This window comes from Acomys russatus, chromosome 8 (genome assembly GCF_903995435.1).
Source record: "Acomys russatus chromosome 8, mAcoRus1.1, whole genome shotgun sequence".
In the NCBI taxonomy this organism is placed as follows: domain Eukaryota; kingdom Metazoa; phylum Chordata; class Mammalia; order Rodentia; family Muridae; genus Acomys; species Acomys russatus.
The window spans coordinates 27,051,675-27,076,841 of NC_067144.1; the positions used below are offsets into that span (position 1 = coordinate 27,051,675).

General features: G+C 39.4%; 1 protein-coding gene across 29 annotated transcripts in view; it reads left to right on the top strand.

Moving 5' to 3' along the window:
- Zbtb20 (zinc finger and BTB domain containing 20) overlaps nt 1-25,167 on the top strand; it is a 732,891-nt gene that overhangs the window by 602,320 nt on the left and 105,404 nt on the right. For 3 of the 29 annotated variants that reach the window (XM_051149955.1, XM_051149952.1, XM_051149956.1), the window contains exon 1: nt 10,629-10,997. The exons of 23 other annotated variants lie outside the window; for them this stretch is intronic. The gene's annotated coding sequence lies outside the window, so the exon portion shown is untranslated. Of the gene's footprint in view, nt 1-10,626; nt 10,998-15,391; nt 15,596-25,167 lie in introns of those variants that run through there. 3 more of the 29 variants (XM_051149958.1, XM_051149929.1, XM_051149960.1) reach the window with 2 other exon arrangements.

Genomic DNA, 25,167 nt, shown 5'->3' on the forward strand with positions numbered 1-25,167 from the left:
AGTGCTAAGGATAACACCTGACACATGCTAATAACTAGTAGCTATCATGAAATATATGGGATATATATACTCCCAATGTACTCTTATGTAGTAATATACATCTATGAATCTTAGATAATACAAATATGGATTTTATATAATAATTGTTTTAATTAGTGTTCTATTCATGGTAGGAAACCTGTAGACAATTCATACAGGGGCCTTAAACACCTGGTGATACAGGATAGAAGTAAGAAACCAGGCCTCCCCATCCAGAAAAAGGACAGCAGGTAATCAAGAAGAGACTTGATACCCTATGAGCATATACAGGGGGAGGAGGTCCCCCTCAGTCACAGTCATAGGGGAGGGGAGTAAGGGGAAAATGGGAGGGAGGGAGGAATGGGAGGATACAAGGGATGGGATAACAATTGAGATGTAATATGAATAAATTGATAAAATATATTTTTAAAAAGAAGTAATAAACCAAATGTTGCCAGACAGACCTAGTTAGAAGCACACTTCTACCACTTCCTAACTGCGTGTTTTAGAGTGCCCTAACGCATCAGAACCTCCATGTCTGCTCCTAGAAGCAGGAGTCCATCTGCCTTTCACTTCTGAGCTGAGGCCTGAGTGAGCTTGTGCCCTATTTGTCCTAAGGCTGACTTCCTTCTGGTGGTGATTGCTGCCCTCTTCCTGAACTTCACATTCATTTTCTTGACAAATTAGATTTCATACTTTTTGTTCTGAACAGACTTAGAAGAAATGACTGGCACTATTTCAGAAAAGTGGTGGGAGCACCAACTACTAATTTCACATTATTAATAATGTAATATAATAGTGAAAAGTTGAAATATGTACCAAGCTTAATGAAGACTAAATATGCACCAAACTGTAGCTAAATTCTTAATCTAGAATAAACTTATTGTCTGGTCAAGTTTTCATTTTTTCCTTTTTGTAAAGTATCTTCTAACTATGGGAATAATTATACCGATGAAATTTTATAGATGGTAGTTTTTTTAAGTAAGGGAATTTAGAATTTTTTGAAAAAAAAAATATCTCCTACTTAGTTCTATTTGAAGGACTATGTAAGGTCTCAGGAGGGGAAGAAAAACAAAGAATGCAGTCCTGAAAGTATCTACAAACTCCAGGCCATTTGGATCTGAAAAAGAGAGAGCCGTACAGTGTCCCTTCTTGCGTTTAGCCTTGTTCTTGTCGTGCTGTGATGTGGCACCTAGTGCTCCAGGCGACCTAGAGCAAGTGTGACAAATGCAACCAAAAGTCTCATGAAAAATGAGCCTTTAAGAGTGACTAAGCTGGTCTGCAATGGCCTCAGGAAATCCCCCCAGCTATTCTCGTCCTTTTTATCCACTACATTCCCTGACTCAAAAGGAAACTTCACTTCACCTCCTTGACCAGAATTGAACAGACATTGATTTGGCTACCTGGTGCTTTATTTATTCATTCATTAGTCTTCACCATTTATATTCCAGTAGAACAAAGGAATATATCTTTCTTTGCATTAATTTTAAGGATGTGCAAATGTATGTCTGTCGGTGTATGCATATTTATGTTTATGTAATTTTATGAGTAACTTGCTTTAACTTAAAGTATTTCCAGTCAAAATTGTAGTGCATAAAACCTCACGGTCAACGTCATTGTGCAGAATGTCTGTACTTGACACATTAGCTGAATTCATAAAAATCTTGCACATAAAATGAGCATTTTAAAAGGGAATCATGTTTTCTATTCACTTCTATAATTAGTCAGGTTAGGTGTCACATGGGAAAAGTAAGTGGCCCAGTGCATAATTTTTTTAAAAAATTAAGAATTGCAACTCTCACTTCAGTGATAATGATGCATTTATCTATAGACACTTTGTGTGCATTAATTGCCCCCCAAGAAAAGCCAATAAGAAGTGAATCCAATTAAACAGCAGAGAAGCAAATGCTCTGTACAAACCACGAGTGGAAGCAGAAGAAAAGTTGGAGAGTACAAGTCGCGGCTTGTTCTGCTAGTTAAAAGTGCACAGCAGAAAAGGTAGGACTGCATGCACAAACATTTAAACAATAGTGTGATATTCAGATACATTCTTTGCAGAATTGCATTAGTGATTTATAATAAAATATACCATAATTTTCTTTCTATTAACAGAACTCAGAGTGGGTACCACATTCTCATATAGCTGCCTAAATAGCATTAACGTAGGAGCTTTTCATCTGAACAGAGAATACAGATTTCATTAAGCAATTTGGCCATTTAAAGCAGGAACTGTTTGCTTTGGGGAAGAATGCATGTTCCTGTTCTTTTAAATCTTGAACCAGTGTCTTTGCCACAAACTTTCCTACAGGAACACTTGTTGAGCTCATGAACATTTCTAAATAGATCTTTGGTATTAAGTAACTAAGGAATGGCCTTTGAAGATATTTTTAACCCCCAAGTACCAGATCTGGGTGTCATGCTTTCCTCTGTTTGGAATCCTGAATTTATTATTTAGGGAATCTTTTCAAAGTCAAATTGGCCAAAATAGCTATAGCACTGACTGTTTAGCGTGCAATTAATCATGGCCAAAGAGAGATTACATCAGTGACTTAAAGAAAATACATCCATAATTAACATTTTAGTTATAACCTGACAGATTAGAATTGTTGGGGGGCATGAATGTTATGTGCAACTTACATGTGAAAAAATATGCAATCTACCATTCCCAGTGTACTATACGTACCTTTATTTACTTGCCTGCTAAAGAGTAAATAATCAAAATAGTTCACAAAGCATTCTGGGTCGATTGTTCATTTTAATTCTTAGAACAACTCGTAAGTTTGCCAAAGTACATGTTATCTGCATTTTGCAAGTAGAGAGTCTGGTCTGTGGAGTTTAAAAGGACAGATGACATGCTCCGGACATGAAGTTCTTAAAGGGAGCATCTGCCTCTCCTGACTCACACATTGTAAGTAGCTTAGCAGAAATGGGGACCCAACCTGAACCTTTGCCATCCCACAGCCATGCTGCAAGGTACAGAAAACTACCAAACGTGCTGGGGAGTCTTTGCTCCTCAGAGGAAGTTCTCTCAGACCACACGGGTACATACTATAATTCAATGAAGAATTTTTTAAAAAAAAAAAGATGTTTAGCTACCTTAGTGGTTCTTTTCCCACTTAAAAAGAAACCTTTGAAAATACGGGATTTACATTACTCAGATACATGATGGTTTTCTATGAAAATCACAATTATATGTAATGTGGCTGTATTCGTACTTTACAACCTGTCAAGGATGTGGCCTTCATGTCTAAGGAGGGTCTCAGTGCTTCCTACCACTACACCTTAGGCCTTTTCCACTAAAAATTAAGTGACTATAACCAGTTTTGTTTTCTGTAGCCTCTGGTTCAAAATAATTGTCTAGAAATACAAGTGATAGTGGACCACTCAGCTAAGCAGAATACATCTGGAAACTGAGGAAGAATCATTACTGAACCTCACAAGCCCACAGACTTCTGTTGTCAGTGCGGAATTCAAAGTTGTCACTAAATTCTGCAATCCAATGAACAGGGAGAGTTTCGGATTTAAAAACTCACTGTTTGTTTCTAAAGACCAACAATGCCAGGGACTCTGTTACTCAATGTCACATTCGTCAGTTGTGTACAAATATCCAGTCATCAATATAACTTGAACCTTGCAACTTTGTAAGCCTCTTATTGATACTGTCTCAGAGCCTCTGCCAATATGAAATACCAAGATGTCTTCAGCACCTTGGTCCTAGAACACTTAGAGTCCAAATTGACATTTCTTCCACAGTAAATAATTCTGAGCTATGAATTTCTCATATTTACGATTTCAGTAACTCCTTTTGCATAAATGGAACTCATTCCACCTTATAGGTAATGAGAGCAAAAGCATGGTCTAAGATCTCATAGCAAGTTTTAGAGCCACAGCCATACCTAAGCTAGCAGGTAATCTCACAGTGTAACATTTTTTTCATAGCCTTGTTAAACTTCACAGTCATTTACCCAGTGAAAATGGCTCTCAACTGGACTTTAAAGTCACTTGAAGGGCTTGCCAAAACATAGGCACTCTGTCATCTACCTCTCAGTATCTTACAGAACAAGCCTAGAGTAAGACCCAAAGATTTACAGTTCCAGAAAGCTTCTAACCAACAGTGATGTTACTGGTCTAAGGAGCACTGACAGACTGCATGTACTAACTGAATGGCAGAGATATAGTAAGGCAAGAGGCTTTCTGAAACAAGTTAGCCCTAGGAGTGCAGTTTGTTTCTGTTTCTGACCTCCATTGGAAAGAACAGGACAAAGATGGAATGAGAACCGGGGGCAAAACACTTCAATATTTAGAAAGAGTTCAGGACGTCTGACACTCAAAAAAAAAAAAAAAAAAAAAAAAAAGGACACTGAGGAGCTGAAGAGCTGGCTCAGCAGGTAAAGGTGCTTCTTGCACTTCCAGAGGACACGAGCTTGGATCTCAGAACCAACATGGCAAGCTTAGAGTCTCAACCTCCAGGGGATATCTCATGCCTTCTTGTGGCTTCTGTGAGCACCTGAACACAGCATATAGCACACACAGACACACACATAAATGAAAGTGAACATAAAAATAAAAGAATTGGACAGCAAGATCCTTCCACTTCCTTCTAACTAAAATGACTGATGTGAATTAACTATAGAATGTGAATGCTAGCCCTCCGCAAGTGTCCTAGATGGGATTTTCAGTGAGCCCCTTAGCTACATGTTTTAAGCGTGTGGCTTGGTGTGGACCTAGAAAGGAGTTCTTGCAGCAAAAAGAAGACTCGTCCATGATTTGCTAACCAGGCAATGCGACTGATAAAGGCTCGTGTAACGCAAGCCCAGTTTGAACCAACAAAGTAATATATCTGCCAAAGTGAATTTTAGAAAATAAAGAGCTAAGAATTTTTCAGTTATATCGAAAGATAATATCCAGACCAGAGTCGCTGGTGGTGCCTGCATTAATTTCCTGAGCTTTTATAACAAATTACCACAAGCCTGATACTTTAATGCCATGCATATTTATCCTTGTTACAGTTCTGAAAGCAAAAGTCTGAACTTGGTTTACTGCATGAGAGTCAGGGTCTTCCTAGAGTTCATTCCTTTTGGATATTCTAGAAAACAGTCCACCTTTTATATCTTCTGCAAACCTCTGCACTCCTCGGCTTCTATGACTCTCTTCTTCTGCCAGCACATCAGCTGACTGGTCCTCCTACCTCTTTCTTATAAGAACTTCTGACTGTATTTATAGCCTACCTAGGAAATCCCAGATAATCTCCCCACCTTACAGTGTTGGTTTAATCACATCCACAAGACCCCCTTGGCCATATAAGGTAACCTACAGGTTCAGGGAATTAGGACATCAGTGTATTGCGGGGCTACTGGTCAATCCGCTTAGCACAGTTCCTTTGCAGGGTGTTCATAAGACTATGTGCATGGTTACTTCTCTCTCAGCACCAGAATTGAAGAATTTATCCAAAAGGACAGAGAGCAGGATTGTGGAAACTAAGAATATGAAAGCCATCTTGCAAAGTCTGGGCAAAGCAACCATGGAGAGGGACAGGTGAATTGAGTCCCAAAATGAGTGCTTTTCATCAGTTGTGTGACCTCAGGCTTATCAGATAAGCCATCTCTACAACTTAGCTTTCCTCTGTGACCGAGAAAGTGTCTCCTAAAGACCCTTTTCTTCTACTGTGTCATTCAATTGCAGTTTTCAAGTCAAGGACTTTGCTTACCATCTCCAATATTCAGGATGAATTTTGTCCACTTTCTCTTCTAATTCAAAATTCATTTCAGGTTTGAATTTGGAATATGTTCTCTAAGGGCTTCTTTTTTTCTAATGACTTCTTCTACCGATGAGGCAGGAAGATAAATAAATGAGTACTTTCATTAGGTAATTTTTAATATCCTACTGAATAATATTATTTACAGCATCAAATCACTAGTGTTAGTGTAATCTGCATACCCATTTTATATACTGGAAACATAAGGCCCAGATAAAAGTATTATATTAAGTACTGTGAAAATATTTGGTACTTGCACCTTTTATGGGATGTTATCTACCAGTGTGAGAGGTACATTAAATATGCCAAGCAGAGTGGAAAGCCTGTTCCCACAAAGGCTAGGCTCAAAGCATGAGTAACTAACAAGAGGCAGTCACTGGGAGATGACTAGAGTCAAAGAAATGTAGATAGGCTGCTTGTTTGCCTGTTTATGGTACTTAGGCCTGTTTTCAGGTGAGGTCATGGAATTAACCTTTGATCCTCAAAAGGAAACAGGACTGGTTTGATGCTAATCTTGCTATAGCATTAGGGTCACCACATAAGCACTGGCTTTTATGTGATGATTCACAGAGGACCACAAAGGAACATTCGGAGGACATTTATAAGAAGGAAGACTTTGAGAGCTGAACCAGAAAAGATGCTTGAAAGTAAATCAAATGCTGGTGTATGCTGAGTTAAGGCATCTATTGTTATGTGCAGAGTACGCATGGAATTTTGAACTAAAGGCTAGAGAAGCAAAGGTCTAGACACTCTCGTGCATAGTAAATAAGCTCCCCAGGAAAGTGTGATGCACCTTGTGTGAAGCTACTTATTTGTGCATGTGACTGAGACACAGGCCTCTGGGAGAATCTTGTGGTGTTATGTGAACACATTCAGTCTTTCATAAACCAAAAGTTCTTTGGGAAAAGGAAAGGAGTATGTCTACTTTTAATTATCAAGCTTCTGAACTTCTAAACTAGGTTTTCTTCTGTAATATGTTTGCAAATTTTATAAAGCAACCACCAAATAAGTCAGGGTCTAATGCCCAGATTACTAGCTATTATAAATAAGACTTATATTGGTATCTATACATGCAGTACCTAGACCTTTTGTCTACTCTAAAATCTTCAGAAATTTAATTGACTTATTTATGCTAAAAAAAATCACACATTATAAGGAAATTATTTATCATAATCAGGTCATCAACTCTTGAAATATTGACCTATAAAGATACATATATTTTTTTATTGGAATCCAGTAACCAAGGAAATGGTTTGATAATCTGTTTGAGTGCTAAATAAAATCCTAGCTTCAACTAGTTATCTTTGTTTTATAATGGCTCTCATTCTTTTCCCTAGTCATTTATTTATTATATATATACTATACACTAGCCATTTGAAGAGGGAAGTAGCAGCCTAAGTGATTATGCAAACCTTAAATATAACTACATGTTTGTGTGTGTTCATATGCTTTTTAAAAGAGCACGTCTGTGACAGGGAGTGACGGATAGCATTGTCAGGGGAAAAATTAAAGAGACACGATGTAATTATCCAAACTGGAATTAAGCCAATTAATAACCTGTGTGCTAACATTACCCTCAAAGTGCTAAAAATACCATCAGACACTCGAATGCCCTGGGTGGCCATGGGCAGCAGGCTTCACCTCCATCAGACACTCGAATGCCTTGGGTGGCCATGGGCAGCAGGCTTCACCTCATTCCATCTCAACACTGTTCCAAGGCACGTGCACCCTGGTTTTCTGATCAAGGGCTGGGCCTGAGAGGACTGACGACATAGTCCGAGCTCAAGGGGCTTTAAAGTGATGATGATGAGACTTACATTGTTTCTGATGGAATTTTTCAATGCATTTTATTCATTTGCTGTTCATTTAACCTACCAGTTCGGGAAACCTACCAGGTGCCAGGATAGCACTGTGCTGAGAATGCAGACTTCAGTTCATATTGCCTGTGTTTAATCCCAGCTCTGTTTGGAGCTCTGTAATTTAGCAAATTCCATGAGCTCACTATACTTGAGTCTCCTCTGGTGTGAGGTGGAGGCATTGGAGTACCTAGCTCCTAGTGTTGCTGTGACAGCGCTTTATAACAGAAGGCGGCATGCAAAGTGACTGTCCCAGAGTCTACTGCCTATCATCTTTTTTTTTTTTTTTTTTTTTTTTTTTTTTTTTTTTTTTTTTTTTTTTGCGAGCTAGGAAATATTTCTTGAACTTAGGGTATACTGAGATTTCCTAGCCTTCACATGACCTAACCCCATTGTAAGTTTATGTTTTAGAAATCTGGGGTTCTAAAGTTTGTTGCTCTCTGTTGCCAGCCGTATCTCATAGAAGTGTGCACCTTCCATCTTTGCTTTCCTGCCTAGTTTTTGTGTCCTGAACTGGCAGGCTGTGGCTAGAACACACTCGGCAGGTCCACAGCTCATCATTCAGATTATTTACTCTTCACATTAAGCCTTTCTCAGGAGCGGCCAGGTCGTTACCAGTCTGTGTGCTTTCCTTCTATTAATCCCTGCCGTCCTCAAGTGGGCCAGTAACATCACGTTTTACAGATGGGAAAACTGAGGCTCTAAGCAAAGCCCTGTCTCATTAATTGTTAAACAGCTGTGTTTGCTGTGCAGCCCGTGCCCTTCATATTCAGTGTGCCAGCATGCATTTGTAAGCACCGCCCTCCATGCTCTGGGCTTCCCCTGTCCGTATACTTTGAGACCTGCTGAAGAAATCATTAGTGTCAAAATCAGTTATTCCTCTCCCTCACCTCCAAAATGGCTGTGGACCTTGTATTTCTGGCTAGTCACAGCAGCCCTTGGTAAAGGGGTCAGTGTGCAAATAAACTAAATCACATTGGCTGTGACTTCTTTCAGATGCCTTGCTCTTGAGTGGGTTCCAGGTGCCTGACATTTCTTTCGGTTTTCTTCTTTCACCCTAAGTAGCACCGTCGCTACTGAAGCATGACTGACGATTTTTGCTTTTATACACATCATGATTCTTGTTTTAGGACAAGAGGCTTAATCTCTCCAGTAACATCTGATGGCTCTGTTCTCTTTATAAGCACCTCCTCCTTTTTAAATACGCACGCTCAATTTTCTGTTGTCGAGAGCTCACACTAAGTGCAATCATGTGCCCCCAAAAAGATATAATCAAATTCATGAGCAAACAACACAATTGCCCCCTTTTATTTTGGCGGCTTGTTTTCAATTGAAATATAGCAGGAAAGTTCCCATAGCAAATCTTGTAGGTAGAAAAATCTCATTAGTAATGTAAAACTCTTATCATAAACTGAAAACCTCAGTCTCCTTCACCCACACTGTGCCTGTATTTTAGAAATGTGTTGCATGAAAAAGCCACATCTTCTTTCATGGTAGCAAATAGCAAATGGTGTTCACCAAACTCTGGGCGAGGTCTTTGCAGATCAATCCATTGCCTGGGTTAGCTTGAAAATGTAGCACAAACTATGCCTTGCTCAGATGGGACATTATAATGTTACATTCTCTGCTCTGCTCTGAGAATGAACCAAGAACTTTAATCTTTATGCTTATCATTCAAACTGAACAAAAAACATTCCCCTTGAATATAGATGTTTGAGGAGAAAAGGGGGGGTTGCACTTTTTCTTTAGATGGACGACTCTTGCTATTCTGGAGGCAATGGTGATTTTCATATCTGTTGGGCCAGAATCTTTAAGGAATTCTAGTAGATTGGTAATACGTGAAACAGCTTGCCAGGCTTCTAGAACTCTGGGTTCTATGTTAACAGTTATTGCCTTTTTGTGATTTATTACTCTGAGTTTCTGGGCCTCAGTTTCCTCCTTTGCTGAATTAGGGGTGGGAGAGGTTCATCTCTAGGTCTTTTCCCAGCTTTGTATTCTCTGGGTCTGCAAATCGCCTCAGTGTCTGCTGGAGTCTGCCTTGCCAGCTCTGTTTGTCACAAAGATTAATCCATTTTAACTGTACCTTGGAGTGCACCCGGGAGAGGAGGATGGATGGATTGTTTTGCACCTATTATTGCATCAGAACTTTTGCCTTTTTAGACAAGAGTGTGCCATGCCTAAAACCTGTCTGCCTGTCTGCCCACTGACTTTGTCTGTGCTGATCTCTTGCCATGGTGCCTCTTTTTCCAGCATCCGTCTCCCTCCAAGATCTAGATTCGGCATCCGACTGTACCTGTCTTGTTCTCTGCAGCATCTGTCTGCTGCACTCCTAGACCATCGTTAATAAACTTTGACACATGACACACAACCCCCCAATATGCTGGCACCTGCTTACAAATATCTACGATTCATAAAACTAGGAAAGAAAACTGCGTTTTTTAAAAACACCTCTATCTAGTGCCATTTGTATCTGCACTTTTTGTTTAGTTGTAAGTTTTAATAGTTCCCCCTTTGAGGGTTTGTCAGTACGAGCAGCATTGCTTATCAGAACACACCAACAGTCTTTTTGTAATATTCGCTTTCCCCTCTGGTTCAGCTGAGCCTGCTGACAGATCATTCAAATTCAATTGTTTTATGTCTAAGCCGAACAGCTAATTAAAGTAGGGATGATTAACCTGACTGGCAGTGTCGCTCTCCCTCTCGCGCTCTCTCTCCCTCTCCCTTTCTCTCTCTCCCTCCCTCCTGTTCCAATCAGTCTTTTTCTCACACACTCTCTCTCCTTTTCGGTGTGTCTCTGTCTCTCCCACTCTCTCTCTCTCTCCTCCCTCTCTTCCTCTCTCTCAGTCTCTCTCTCCCTCCCTCGTTTGCGCTCTCTCTCTCTCTCTCTCTCTCTCTCTCTCTCTCTCTCTCTCTCTCTCTCTCTCTCTCTCTCTCTCTCTCTCTCTCTCTGCTCTCGCTCTCTCTCTCTCTCTGTCTCTTGCTCTACTGTTTTTTTTCCCTCTCTCTCTCTCTCTCCTAAACGTGGTCTGCTTGCTGATGGCAGAATGGCACTCGGAGATTTGTGCATTGTGTCTGGTTTCCTACGGGCAGGCTGACCCAGTGCCTCCAGGGACTTATCAATAGACCACTCAGAAGAGACACAGACAGGAGAGAGGAGGAGGGGTGGGGGGGAGAGAGAGAGAGAATCAATATCAAGAATAGAAGGAGCTCCGAAGCCATTTTTTTTTTAAAGAAGTATCGGGACTTGGGAGAGGGTGACAAAGAAGGTTTTTCAAAGAGGCAGTGGAGGAGGTTCTAATAAATTTGGAAGGAAACAGTTCCCTGTCTTGGGAAAAGGAGAACTCCTGACTGATTAGCATTCACACCAGGTATGAGATGTTCTACCCCTTATCACTGTGTCGCAACCGAGGTGGAAAGGCTTTTTTTTTTTTTAAGGAGACTAAGGGAGCATGTATTTTGCTGTGTTTGTTGTTGGGGGGTAAGAGGGGCGGCGTGAGAAGCTGTGGGCATTTGTGTATGGGAGCAGGGAGAATGGAAGCAGTACTCGGGGGTGGGAGAGAGTATGGAGTGTGTTACTGTCTTCCCTGTCTTTGTGCACCCCTGGGGGGTACCCAAGTTCATTTCTAGCAGGTGGATTTAGACGGGAGTTACTTAACGCTTGACCGCCAGTTTTGAAAAAAAAAAAAAAGAAAGAAAGAAAGAAAAAGAAAAAACGCTGCTTCCTATGTCTGTTAAAAGGAAGCTCCAATCTCTCTCTCTCTCTCTCTCTCTCTCTCTCTCTCTCTCTCTCTCTCTCTCTCTCTCTCTCTCTCTCTCTCTCTCTCTCCCTCTCCCTTCCCTCTCTCCCTGTCTCCCTCTCCCTTCCCTCTTCCCCTCTCTTCTTTTTTTCCTCTTCTAACCAGACAGCGGGAGGGCTCCTGGCTCCCAGCCAGCCCAAAAGCCTCTAAGTGTTTTGCACTTGTTTCAGGGAGTAGCTGCCCGGGGATTTTTCAGCATTTTCACTGGAGAACAAAGAGTTCTTTACAAAGGGAGGGGGGGTTAATGTCTGATATATGTTTCTCTATTTTTATTAGGTTTATTTTATTATTTTTTTTCCTAAAAAAGAAAGAGACAAGAACAGAGCATTGCTCTAAAAAGACACAAAGATATTCAAAAGAAACCTAGTTATCTTTTCTCTCCATCACCCCTACATATATACATGAAAAATTAAAAGGAATGACTAATTAAGTTGGCTGTGTTGCTCTTTTCTCCTCTTCTAGTCTTTCTAAATTCAACTGTTCCTCTGCTCACTCTGCTGTTCTTTCCTACTCACAGTAAAAGTTACTCAGAATGCATCCTCTCTTACCATTTTTGTGTCCCTGAAATCTTGTAGAAGAAAGAGTCAGAGTCCATCAAATAATCAATTTAGCGGCGAGAACATCCTCTACTTTTGCCACTTGGGTAAAAAGTTAATTATGGAATCTGAGCTCCCAAAATACCAATGGGGTACATCAGTTCATTTGCTCTCCCAAGTTTTTGCATCCATCTGTTTAAAGGGCATCGCTTGTGTCACTTGTCAGTTATTTAAAAAAAAAAAAAAACAGGTAGTAAAGGAGTAGATATTTATCTTTTATATTTTGTTTCTATGACATAACTGACCAAACTCCCAGAGAGATTACTTGTCCCATCTATGATATATTAGTTCAAGCAAACTAAAGTCTAGACAGACGGAGGTTTTTAAGCATTTCTGATTGCCTCGTAGCTTTGTATTCTTTTTGATGTTTTGCCTATGCATGTGTATTTCGACTATGAATTCGTGTTTGTAGCAAACATTCCAGAATCCTTATCATTTTCAAATTAATCCTCTAACAAAAGAAAAGAGAAATCAAAATGTTAACTGTCTGTGCAAAGTATACTGAACACTTGTATCTTTTAAAATATGCAGCACACTTTATATTTTTATACTAATATCCTTGAATTATAATCCCAGAAAAATGCTTTCTTTCTGAAAGTTCTACTCTTAATGTGTTTATATTTTGAGTGCCATTTGGTAATCTTTTGAAGGTACATAAAGGACACTAAACTGAGCAAAGGAGAAATAGCCACAAATGCCACCACAAAAACAAAAACGAAAATATAGATCAGGCTGAGCACAAACTGCACACAACTGTGGCTCAGAAGGAAGCAACTACAACAGTTGTTCAGAAGTCATACAGAGACTCGCTCCTTCTCTCTTCCTCCCATTTATGAAAAAATAAAATGTATTCTATCCCCGGGGATGGACACTATAAGAAAAACTACAGGCATATACATTTTCCCATATTTGTGAAATGTGTGTCTATCCCTGTTTCTTAAGGGCACAGTGCTTATGGGACAGAGGGCAACGCCTCACTAGTCAACCCTCCCGGCTGGGAGGTCTCAGTGCCTTGTGTTTGAAGTAACTTGATAACAAGGAGTCTTTTGGGGAAAGCTTCTATGTGTGTGCTCCTTCAGTAATGACCCTCAAATTAAACCTGGCACTGGGTGGCCGAGCCAGCACTTGACCTCACGGAAAGATACTAGAAGTAGGGGAAGTTTGGGCAAATGTAGAATTTCTAGGGTAGGTGACTTGTTACAGTTACATGTTTTCTTGAGGAAAATTCTTGAATTACACTCAGATGTCTATATTTTTGTAGAACTTGTAATGCTTTTAATAGTGCTTAAGGAGTAAACGATCCTAAAATGAAAGTCAGTCGTCAAAAATAAAAGAAACTAAGTCTCTTAAAAGTTTTAGATTGAAGGCAAGAGATTTGGGGGTATTTTTTTTCCTGCACTTTGCTAGGTTTCTTTTTTTCTCCCCTCCCACCCCCCCCCCGGACCCTTTTGTTATTGCAGCTGTTATACCTGCATATTTGGGGTTGTGTGTATGTCACCTCCCCGCTCTCCATCGGCTACCATCTCAGGTTTTTGGTGTGACCAGCGTGTTTTGAGAGGGACAGAGGACTAGGAAGGGACTTGCTGAGGGCAGCAGTGGCTCTGCTTGATCCGCCTCAGGAGCAGCCATCAGCTAGCTGTGCTGTGAGAGTACAGTGGGAGGTGATAGCTGTCATTCTGGGACTCTTCGTAGATCTGACCTGAGAGTAACGCATTCACAGTCGAGGAGAAAGGGGAAAAATAGAAGAGGGGGAAAGAAAAGCTCTTTGAGCTGGAATACACTGGCCCTTTCTTCCTGGAGGCAATCCGCTCTGGTTCTTGGCGACGTGTCCTGCACTATCAGATATCATATGACTTTTATTTAGATTTCTTTTTGGAGAATGGCCTGTTAGGACTCTGTTTGTTTTCTTTTATTTAATTTCCTTCTCCCTTCACTGGCTAGTTTTGTGTATCTGTGTGTCAGAGTGTGTGCACGCATGCATATGTGTGTGCAATTTTTATCTTTGTTTTTGTTCTGTTGATCTGATGCTTTATTTAAGGACAAAGCTTTAATTATTTCAGTATAGAGGTTTAATCGTTTGCCAAAAAGAAACCTCATTCCAGGCTTTGCCGGGGGGAGGGGGGTACATTTTTAACCACCTCCATTAACACAGGAGGCTGCAACTCCTAATGCCTGCTGGTCAGACTTATGCCCACTCACTCACCTTTATTCACCCCTCCTCCTCGGCAGCCTGCACAGCAGCGTGAGTTAGGAAACACCTGTGCAGAGTAGTGAGGGAAATAAAAGTAGAGGCAACTTCTTCAAATCTGCACTCCTGGTTTCACTTTAATAAACTTTTTTTCAATCCTTGATTTTTTTTTTTTTTTTTTTCACTCTCGGTTGAGTTTGAAAACATCAGAGACAGTTGAAGATATGTCTGTGGAGCTTTTGTGAGGCCAGCTGAGCACCACTGGAAAGTGGAGCAGGAGTTGCAGTCCATTCAGAGACTTAAGAATTGAGTAAGAGGTTTAAATAAGGTCTTTGAGATCTGTGGGCTGTTGGTTCCGAGTGTGGTGATAGATAATAAATGGAATATTTAGGGTATTCAAGGAAGAGAAAGAGAAATTCTCAAGCAGGGGAGAGACAGGCATTTTTGCTCTAATTAGTACTTTTAAAACCTTAAGTCAATCAAATTTTTGTTTTATGTATCTCAAATTTTAACTGACCAATGTGTGATCAAGCCACCTTTCCACGCTGGCTATTAAAAACAATTATACTTGCTATGACGGACAATTATTGCTGGATTTACCCTAAAATGTGATGTATTTCATTTTTAGTTTTGAAGAGTTCAAATTTTAGTTTTTAAGAAAAGAGGCTAACCTCTCTCAATGTGCATAAGGTTATCAATACATTGTCCTTGCCATACAGAACATACTAGATCCTGATTGTGTGTGCACATTTTTGTGTTACAACACACAAGGCTGCCTTAAAGATTCAGGTGACCGACCGCTACATGCTTTAGACCTGTAGTTTTTAGTTTCTTGTTACTTGTTCTGAAATTATTTTTCTTGAACCTTTAATGTGCTGTGTCTTTTTATAACCAACGGTGAATTTTGTTGAAACTTGAAAAGAAATGTATTCCACCCCTTTAAGAGTACCCAAAAGGGAAGGGAAAACTATTCTCCTTCAGCTCAAAAAAAAAAATTTTTTTAGAAACCTTTTTCCCCTAACGGAAAACTCCAAAACAGCTCTGTCTCAGAACGTTAAACTTGGCATGGGTAAGAAATGTGAGTTTTGCTTTGTTTGAGGAAATTTGTTTTTGAGACAACAATGTTATAAATATTTTTAAATTGCCTGCTGAGCATGCGCTGTCTCTGACTTTATTCATAGTTTTAAATACACACCAATGCAATCTTCTGAATGGCCACAGGTAAGGCTGTCGGTTTGTGGGATTCTTCTGTGAGGCACCTTCAGTGACTCTCCTCAGTTTTCCAGAAGGGAAAGGGGCAGGAGCTGAGTTCAGACCTGGATACCCTTCTAACTATCCTAGAGAAAAAGTGAATTGCCCACTCAGGCTTGCACACTGTACTTAGGGTAAGTACTATTCAACTTTTCTTTCCTGTACGAGTTGCCTGCCTTAACTTTCTGGCTTATTACTAGCAGAGTAAATGGAGGAAAAAAAATAACTCAAGGAGGAATGTGACTGAGGGAAGATTTGCAGATTTTTAAGGGCATCTATTGTGCATAAATTTAGGATATGTGAATTTGCCAGTAAAATGCTAGCAGCTCAGTGCTTACAGAGCAAAGATGTGCTAGTCTGAACATGTCTGGTCTCATCTGGAACCGAAAGCTAAATCTAGGTGGGCCTGTAATCATACCAGAAAAGGGAACACATGTATCTTTTGTGCAGGCTCTTTTTAAAACCAGCCTTCCAAAGGCAAATAACAAAAGAAGTGGGTTCTCCTCTTGCGTAGTTGGTCCTGTGCCTTCCTCCTGCAGATGCATACCCAGGTGTTGTTGGTCTGTCTATCTGTTGTCCTTGCTGCTGAGGTTCAGTCTCTCCAGTCAGTGATGGACACACTTTACATTTTCCAAAAAGCTTTATCTCCATCACTCGGCTTGATGTTGCCTCCTGTAGTCATCTCTCTCAGGTCTGCAATGGCCCTCTCAAGCTTTGTCATTCTGATTGAGTCTTTCTGTTTGTTATAGTTATGGTGGAGACTGTTTACATGTTGGGAGCCTTTATAACTATTCAAACAAGTTACCCTCTAAGAGGAAATTTCTCATACTTACTTGTTACTCAGAATTGAAGTTGTCTTGAAAAGATTTGTAAAAAGCTATTTAGCCATTTGGGTTTTGTTGTTGTTTTGTTTTGTATTTTTGCCTTATGATTTTTTAAATATTATAACAAATATAAGTGATCAGTTTTTTGACAAAATACATATTGTTATGCAATGCTTTTATAATTTGGTTTTCTTTGTGTGCTTTAAGATCAAACTTTAAAATTCAATGTGTTAAAAAAGAAATATCTATTAATATTCTCAATACCCAATTTGAAGTAATTCAGAGTTTTAATTTTCATTCAGCATGCTACCTTTCATTACCAATCAATATTACTTTATGTGTGTGTGTGTTTATCCAAGTATATATAAACATATGAATGCATACTTGCATATCCAGCAAAAGATACAACACCGCTTAACATTTATATTAATTCTACTTTTACATAAAAGAAAAAGAACTAGTGAACTTTTGTTTCTTTATCATTTTTCTGTAATTTAAAAATACAATAAGATGTCAGCTCTATTTGATTACTTTATACTTTTAAACATCTATTTGTATTCATATAGATTACCTTAGTTTGTATTCCACAGGTCTTACACACTCTTGCATTTCATGCAGATACATTAATGCTAAAGTTTAATCAGATACCACTTGCTGTGTTCCGTATCTGTTAGTGTGTTAACAAGTGGTTTTTTTGGTGTTGTTTTGTTTTGTTTTGTTCTTAATTTTTATTTTTTTAATTCTTTTCTACTCTAGCGAAACTAAATGTTTCTATATGTCACTAGTATTCTGAGAAAGAAAGTTCTAAACTTGTGATCTCTGAGATAGCTTTCAAGCAAACATGAGATAAAATCTTTACCTTGCTTGTGCTGGGTCTGTTTGTCCATGCTGCACCATCGTAACCCTGAAAAAAATGGCGATAATAAGTATGATAGAGATAATTTCTCTGATCATAGAACTAGATACTACCTAAGAAAATTGTCGCATATGTAGGAAAATGTCAAGACCTTCTCCAATAAAATCAGCTGTTTTATGCTTTTTGGTCCTCATGAATTTTGTTTGTGACTTTGTTGGCTTGCTAGAGCATTCCCTATAATCTTAGGAAGCCACAGCAACACTGCAGCTAAGGAGAGCCCAGAGAGCTGATTCTGGGAGCTGTAGCCTTTCTCAGCAGTCACACAAGGTAGGAGGAGTAAGGAGGCTACCCTTTTCTTTGCATTTTCCTTGTTTATTCAACCTGCCAAGGACAGAGATTTTCTTCATGCATCTTTCCTTCACCTACCTAAGGCTTTTTCTTCAATTCCAATGACTTTCTACTGCTTCTGAGAAATGGTTCACAAGGCAAAGCATCCCGTTTTCATTTTATATTGAAACATGGAAAGCTTTGAAAACTGGGAAGGACAAAAGAAAGGGGCCCTACGGCATCTGGGAAATATCCAAAACAGCAATGGGTTCACAGCTAGTTTTTAGGTGGTCGTGTCTGTAGCTTATCTGTTCTCTCCAGGGCTTCCAAGTGTTAAAGTAATGAAGGGATAACTATAGGGTGCAACTGTGATCTAACTGATTCAGTAGATGGAGCTCTTCCCCCTAAGTCTGTATTTAAAATGAATGTCCCACTGCAGTTGGTGGGACTCTGTGTTTTAAGGTGTGTCATGATACACACATAAAGTCAAAGCCTGGATAGCTAGAGGAAGACACATCCTGGCACTTTTTAAAGACATGAATCATTTGTTCAGAAACACAGAACTGCAGGGGAGCAGAAAGAATAGCATGGGAAGTGAAGTTTACCTATCTAAATTTCTCCCTGTGGTTCTTGATAGTCCTAAGTGCAAAGTGAAAGCAGAACAGTTTTTATACGAGGGGATGGTACTATAAACCTAGAAAAAATATATAGCACATACAGGGTTTTGCTGTGCTTGTGACAAGCCTTTCAAGCTATTTGAACTGTATAGCTCTCCTTTCATTTGACTCGGCAAAGGAATCTTAACGCTGTGGTGCAGTTGTTTCATCTAGTTGGTTTAGAGAATCTGGCTGAAATGCTACCAATTCTGCATTGTGACAGCACCGTAGATAACAGGGCAGATTTGCAAGGTGCCTTTATAGAAGCAAAAATACCTTCAACAATGACTGAAAATAGATCTCTGGTGTCTGTTTTAATGTAGAAATAGTTGTTTATTTCTTTTTACACTAACCAAAATGAGTACTTGCCATAGGACTCTTGTCAGTTTGTGTTATCTTCGGTACCAATAATAAGTTTGATTATGGAGGGAAAGTATATGTATGCAAGATGTAATAAATTATCTTCCTCGGTCTGAGATGTCTTCTCATAGATTGGAGATATTATTGAGTATCTCTTGTTAAATCTTGATAATATCATTTGGCCAAAATAGGACTGGCATTGGCCTTACTACTGAAAGACATAGTATTTTTTTAAAAGACTTGGATTTCTTTTGCACACCACGTGTCTGAATTTGATACAACCCAGGAAAATAGAGAGGATGAGACAAAATTATTCCTAAAGCAGCCACCGTAGGCCAAACACTGAAACAGTGCCAACCTGGACCAATCAGGTGGCTTCTCAGAAGATGCACGCTTTGCTGAGCACTTCTGCGAAGAGAAGAGCGAGGAAGCCCATGAAAGTGCATTCAGATGAATGAGTCTTCACTGATTTTAGCTAAGTCCATGGTAGTGAATGCAATAACTTTCTGCTTCTGTAAAGTAGAACACGTGCGTTTCCTGGGCTAGCTGAGGCCCCTCGGTGTTGTGCTCCCACATCTTTCAAACAACAGTATCTTTCTCGGTTTAAACAAGTGAAAAACTTCTCACAGAGAGCAAAGAGTAAAATTAATGGAAACTCAAAATCAATTCCAAACCCATTTCTGGCATGACGAAAATAACATTTGTGCTGTGTTTAAAGCAGTTTAACACAAGAAAATGATAAAATGATCAATATATTTAAAGCCAAAAATAACCAGGAGAGAGCAATCTGCATCCATTCTCAGTCCTGAAATGCTACAGTTTAGATTAAACATGAAAATAAATGACTATATCTTTTATAAAGTGGCATTGTGTGCCTTATAGCATAAACAGCAACGATGAGGTGCCAGCTAACCAGTGTACTATTTAAGCTATGTTTTTAGAGTTTAGGATAAACATTCCTGGGGCTAAACTATTGTGCATTTATTTATATGCATGCACATACCGTGACCATAAAAAACTAAAGTTAGAAGATATGTTCATTGCCTGTGAAGTATATTGCCACTCTACAGCCCTCATCGTATGAGAGAAAAAAATCAAGCTCTTAAGTAAGCAAAAGAATATTTTAGGTTATATCAGAAAATCAATGAATGGCCAGTGTGGATCAGATCTAGTATTTCTTTTAAAAGTATTTAGATCTTCCTTAATTCATTAAAGTCAATGCATTCATAGATACATATACATATTTTATATCTATTGTTTTAATAGATTACTCTGAAGGACTAAGTTAGCATTAATAAATGTTGAACCTGTGGATCCAAGGTCAGTGAAATGCCACTATCTGGACTTACAAAATTCTCTCTAGTCTTAAGATTTTGCTCCCAATTAACAATCTTTTATCATTATATCAGAGTCATTTGACTGACAAGATATTTATTGATCATGTAAAATAACATATCTAGTTGAAACCTAGCTGAAGAAATGAAAGACAACAAAGTGGAAGTACATTTAATATGTTGGCCTAAGGTACAGTAGGAATGATGATAATCCTAACAAGCACCATGACGAATGCATCTACAGTGAAGCATGTGTGATTACATCAGTAAGGGTGAACTCAATGAGCAAGGTCAGGAGAATGAGGCTCAGGAGTATGACAGGGAGGGGGCTAGTGGCTAGCTGTTGGAGATGTTTAAAGCTAGTGGCTGGAATTAACAGATATGGAAGAGTCAATCAATTTTAAACGTGGATAGAGAAGCATTACTTTCCCTATAGGATATAATCAACAACGGAATCCAACTCTTTCGGGGAATTACAGTAACATCATAAGCTTTGATTGTCCAGTGTGATAATGGTTGAAAAGAGCTCTTATGAGAATCTGCTTAAAAAGTCATAGGAGTGTGACTGCTAGAACAAGTTGTCGAGTTACTGATTGAGGTTTAAAGCACAGTTTTAAATGTCCACAAGGCAGCTGGGTGTGGTGGCGCACGCCTTTAATCCTAGCATTTGGGAGGCAGAGGCTGGCAGATCCCTGTGAGTTCAAGGCCAACCTGGTCTACAGAGTGAATCCAGGATAGCCCTGGCTATCCTGGCTATCGAAAAACCAAAAAAGTAAAATAAAATAAGAGTCCACAAAGCAAATATCAGCATCATAGAATCAGAATCATCGTATCTCAAAGAACAAAGGAACCTAAGGTATCTCAGTGAAAGAATGTTAAACCACCTGATGCCAGACCATGTAATTTTAATTCTTATATGCATACATACACATATACATACGTGTGTGTGTGTGTGTGTGTGTGTACACAGAGACAGAGAGAGTCATAGGGCTGTAACTGATATATATATATATCAGATACAAATATATATATACATACACATACACACACACACACACACATACATATGATATATAATGTACATACGCACACATGGTGGGGTGGGTGTGGGGATGTGGTTTGTATTTGGAGAAGAGAATATTAATGGGAAACCTTAAAACAGACAATGTGAAGTTGCACCTGGACTGGTTCCTGTGAATTATGGGTTCTAAAGAGGGAAGCAGGTTCTACAAAGAACCAAAAGCCTAATAGAGAAATGGTAAGGAAAACAAACACAACAAAGTGGCAACTTGTTCTTATAATGAGAAAGGCAAAAGTGGGACATGAAGGAAAGTTTTCTGACCACTTGTACTCCTGCCCCAAAATATATCTGCAGAGCTAGAGAGGATTGATAACCCAGAAGTAACAGAAGAAGAGAGCAAAGGCACCAATTCTTCCGGGTCCCTATCTTGGTACCAATGACCTCAGCTGAAATGGGGCAGGGCTGTATGGTGAGGGTCCCTGTGTTCTGGGAGATGATGGGAAAGCACCATGCGTGTCCTAGGGATTCTCTGGGGTTCATACTACTCCTCTGGCCTCACAAAAGCAAGAAAAGAAGGAAAAGGTGAAGAAGAGAGGGAAGAGAAGAAAAAACTTTGTAAACACAACTTTCTTTTCAAAAGAAGTTGACCTTCTTCTCTAGGAATCTGCTGTATACCTCATGCGTTTGAATAGAATCTGAGTTCTTGTCAGGTCTTGCTGACTCACTGAGCTGACACACACTACAAGCTGGACTTCTCCTTGTCTCCTAAGAATGCTCCACATTTTCTCATCCCTTTCTTCTCAGAGTCCAAAAGAGGAGCAAACTGTCCCTCCTTAATTTTTATGACACTTTGTATATTATACTGACTCTCTGTTTCATAGATTAGTTCTCAGTTTGTATGTAAAGTAAAAGACGAGTCTATATTATTTTGGTCACTGTACATAATTTTATTGGGCCTCAGTTTCCATATTTGTAAAGAGGAACATAGTCACCCCCTAGCTTGGGTATTACAAAGATTTTAGGGAATGTCATCTATAAAATGCTTAGCATAATGAGTAGCCCATGGTTACTTCTCAATATCAGTTTTATTACTGCTATCACTAATATTACCCTAGTTCTAGGTTTTTCACTATTAATATAATCCTTAAAGTCATATTTTGAACTCAGTATCTTATTGTTCAATTACAGAATGATTTTTACATAATAGGATCTGAATAAAAATTTATGAAATCTCCTTATACAAGCCCATATTGCACCTGTTCCTTCCTCCCAAACCTTAAATTCTCTCCTGTAGGTTTAGTACAGTGGTTATCATGGCTAGTGCCAGTTCCAAGTACAACAATGTTGCTCACTGTAGACTCTCTTAGTGCCATGTTATCTTTCAGGTTCCCCTCAAACCCTTGGCCACTTAGGATAGCTCTTTGCAGTATCCCCAAAGTAGCTGCTAGTATCTCTAGTTTAAGTGATTAATGAGCTTGTTATAGCTCTGTCTGTAGCTTGAACTGGAAGCTTTCACTTTGGAGAGCAGGTCAAGATCTCAGATTCCATGTTGGTGGCATCAGTTATAAGCCAATTGTGTATTCATTACATTTATAGATTCCCTCTTCAACCATATGCTTTCATGGCCACAGAGAACACCTGACTCTGCTGAATGTCCCCAGATTTTAATCTGGAGACCTGAAAATATAGCAGTGGACTTGATGATGGCTAGCTATCATCTTTGGCATTTTCTTCCCTTAATGGTCTAATCTGGGCCAAATTTGAAGAGGAGGCTAGTAGGGAAATTTTAACTGTCCAGAGCACGGCATTATAATTCTTTATTGATGGGATTTACTGTCAATATTTTTTGTACCCATTGTTGTTTTTCCAAAGATGTAATCACATATTGTGCAACGGGGAAAACCACTAAAAACGTGAAAATGATTTTTAAAAATTGAAACATATAAAGACAGAGATAGAAGTAACTATCGTTGCAATAGATAGAACTAACTAGCCTTACAAATGCAAGGGTTTAGCTATAAGGAAGGCAGCATGCACAGGAAACTTAAGTGCATATGAATGTTTGTCATTCAAGATATTGGTGAGAGAATAAAATAGATAATGTGGGCATGCAGAAGATGGCTGACATCAGGGTATTCCTAGTTCAGGAAGAAAGCTACCGTTTAATCTGCCAGCGTTTTATGTGTGAGTGAGCAGGTATTTGTGAGAGAAACAAGGTCATCTTTAGAAGAACTGGAAATTCAATGAAGGATTTCAACTTTGCCAGAGTAATAGTGTTGGCATCAAAAGAAAAAAGTTTTGCAGATTTCTGTGTGTGCACTTGCTGTTACTGGTGTTCCTGGTGGGTGGCTGAATCATCCTGATGGCATTCAACAGGAACCAGCTGCTGAAAATATGAAAATGCATGCATTTATTCCTCTAGAGAGACAGGAGCATCTGCAGAGTCTTCCCATCTTGCTAGTACAGATAATCCCAGGGAGCACTCTCTAGTATTTTGAACTCCATTCGCTTACCCGCCTTCTCGTCACCCTTCTCATCAGTACCGTGAGTCCTGACTACAGTTATCTGGAGTATTTGTGTCCTGAATCTACATCAGGCTGCAGAGTCAGATAGTGCACACTTGACTAAGAAGTCAGGCTTTGCCTTGAGTTGCAGCCTCAAAGGGAAAATGTGGCATCCCTCTCTCCTGACCTGCCTGTCTTGGGAAGAGTCAAGCATACTCAGCCTTCTTCCTAGGGAAATACAGCAACTCCTCCAGTCCCACACCCTGGCCAGAATCGAGGCTTTTGAGTTTTCCCTTCTACTTATAAAACCTGTGAGTCCTCTGCCTCCTTGTATCTTTGTTGTTTTATTTTGTAGTTATTGGTGGTTTGTAGCTTAGGTTTTGGTTTTTGAGCTAGGACCAACAATTGAGGGAAAGGAAAGTACAAAGAGGAGGTCTGCACTCCATAATCTCCTAAGTCTTTCCCATCTCTAATATTTATGAATAATGTATTGAACTGATGGAAAATGTTGAATATGTTCATTATGAATTATGTTCATCACTGTGTTGCCTGGAATTTAAAAGAGCAAAGCAGTTGCGGTGTAACTACTTCCTTACAATACATGCACTGGTACAACAGAGCTCTGTATCCTTTCCTCGTCCACTGTGTGCCATCCCCAAATGCACGCGCTGCATGTCTGAGTAGTAACTGCAGAGCAGGTACCTGATGGGATGATAGACAGCCAAGGTTCAGCTGCATTCGGAGTAGAGTCTGAGTCCTATACAGAAGTGGCTATGGAGAGGGATTGATAGTGCAGTGTCCTTGAAAAGGAATCACTTTCACATAACAGACATTACTCCAATGTGTCCTGATGCAGAAAATGCTACAGAGCCTACCATCAGGAAAGAAACTCACTGTCTTGATCCTGACTTTTTTTTTTCAAATTAATATGAATACCTAATTTTTTGCCATTTAGAAATAAACAAGGAAGAATAGAAAATTCTTAATTAAATATTTATTAGATGTAGCTTGAAAATTCATTCTGTGCTTTTTCTCTGCTATTTTTCCTTCATTATTACATTATGTTGATGATTTGTTTTTTAAAACTATATTTCCTAAGCACTCACTAGATGTCGTGAGGAGACAATAACCAGAAACATGACAACAGGCAAGAAATTTGGGGTGTCTTCTAGTTAGACAGATAATCAACAGAAGACGTAACAGAGAGTTAACATAATTTCAAAATAGTCTGTCTCTACCATCTTGAGAATAGAGCCAAGACAGCCTACGTAAGGTCAAGGACTAATCAGGCACAGCCCAGTGGAGGCCATTTCAGAGTTACAGCAGTTTGGTGGAAAGGTAGGGCCCGAGCTCTTGCCTTCCCTAGGCTCTCAGGAGAACAGTGGGCATTGATGATCACAGCCTGCCTCAGAAAAGCCTTTGCCTTCTCCTTTGCCACCTCGGAGCTGTTAGGCGAGAAGAGTCCAGTGCATTGCTGTAAGCCACATCAACCTTACTGGGACCATTACCTCAAACAAAGTGTCCCAGCATTATTTATAATTATACATTTTAGAGATGTTCTTTATTTTCTATGGTCTTTTCAGAGGCTAAAACTCATAATACCTCATAAAGACAAGCATAAGTTTAAGAACAAACACAATTACCAATAGTTTATTAACAAAATCTCAAAGAAGGAGAAAGAAAAGGGAGGTAAGAAAATATTAAAACATGCTTGCATAAAAATTACACTGTCCAACATTTGCATCAAGCCAGGAGAAGCAATAATGGCGTTCTAATTCCAGAGCAGCATGAGAGAAAAGCCAGTGTGGTGGGATTTCCCCAGTC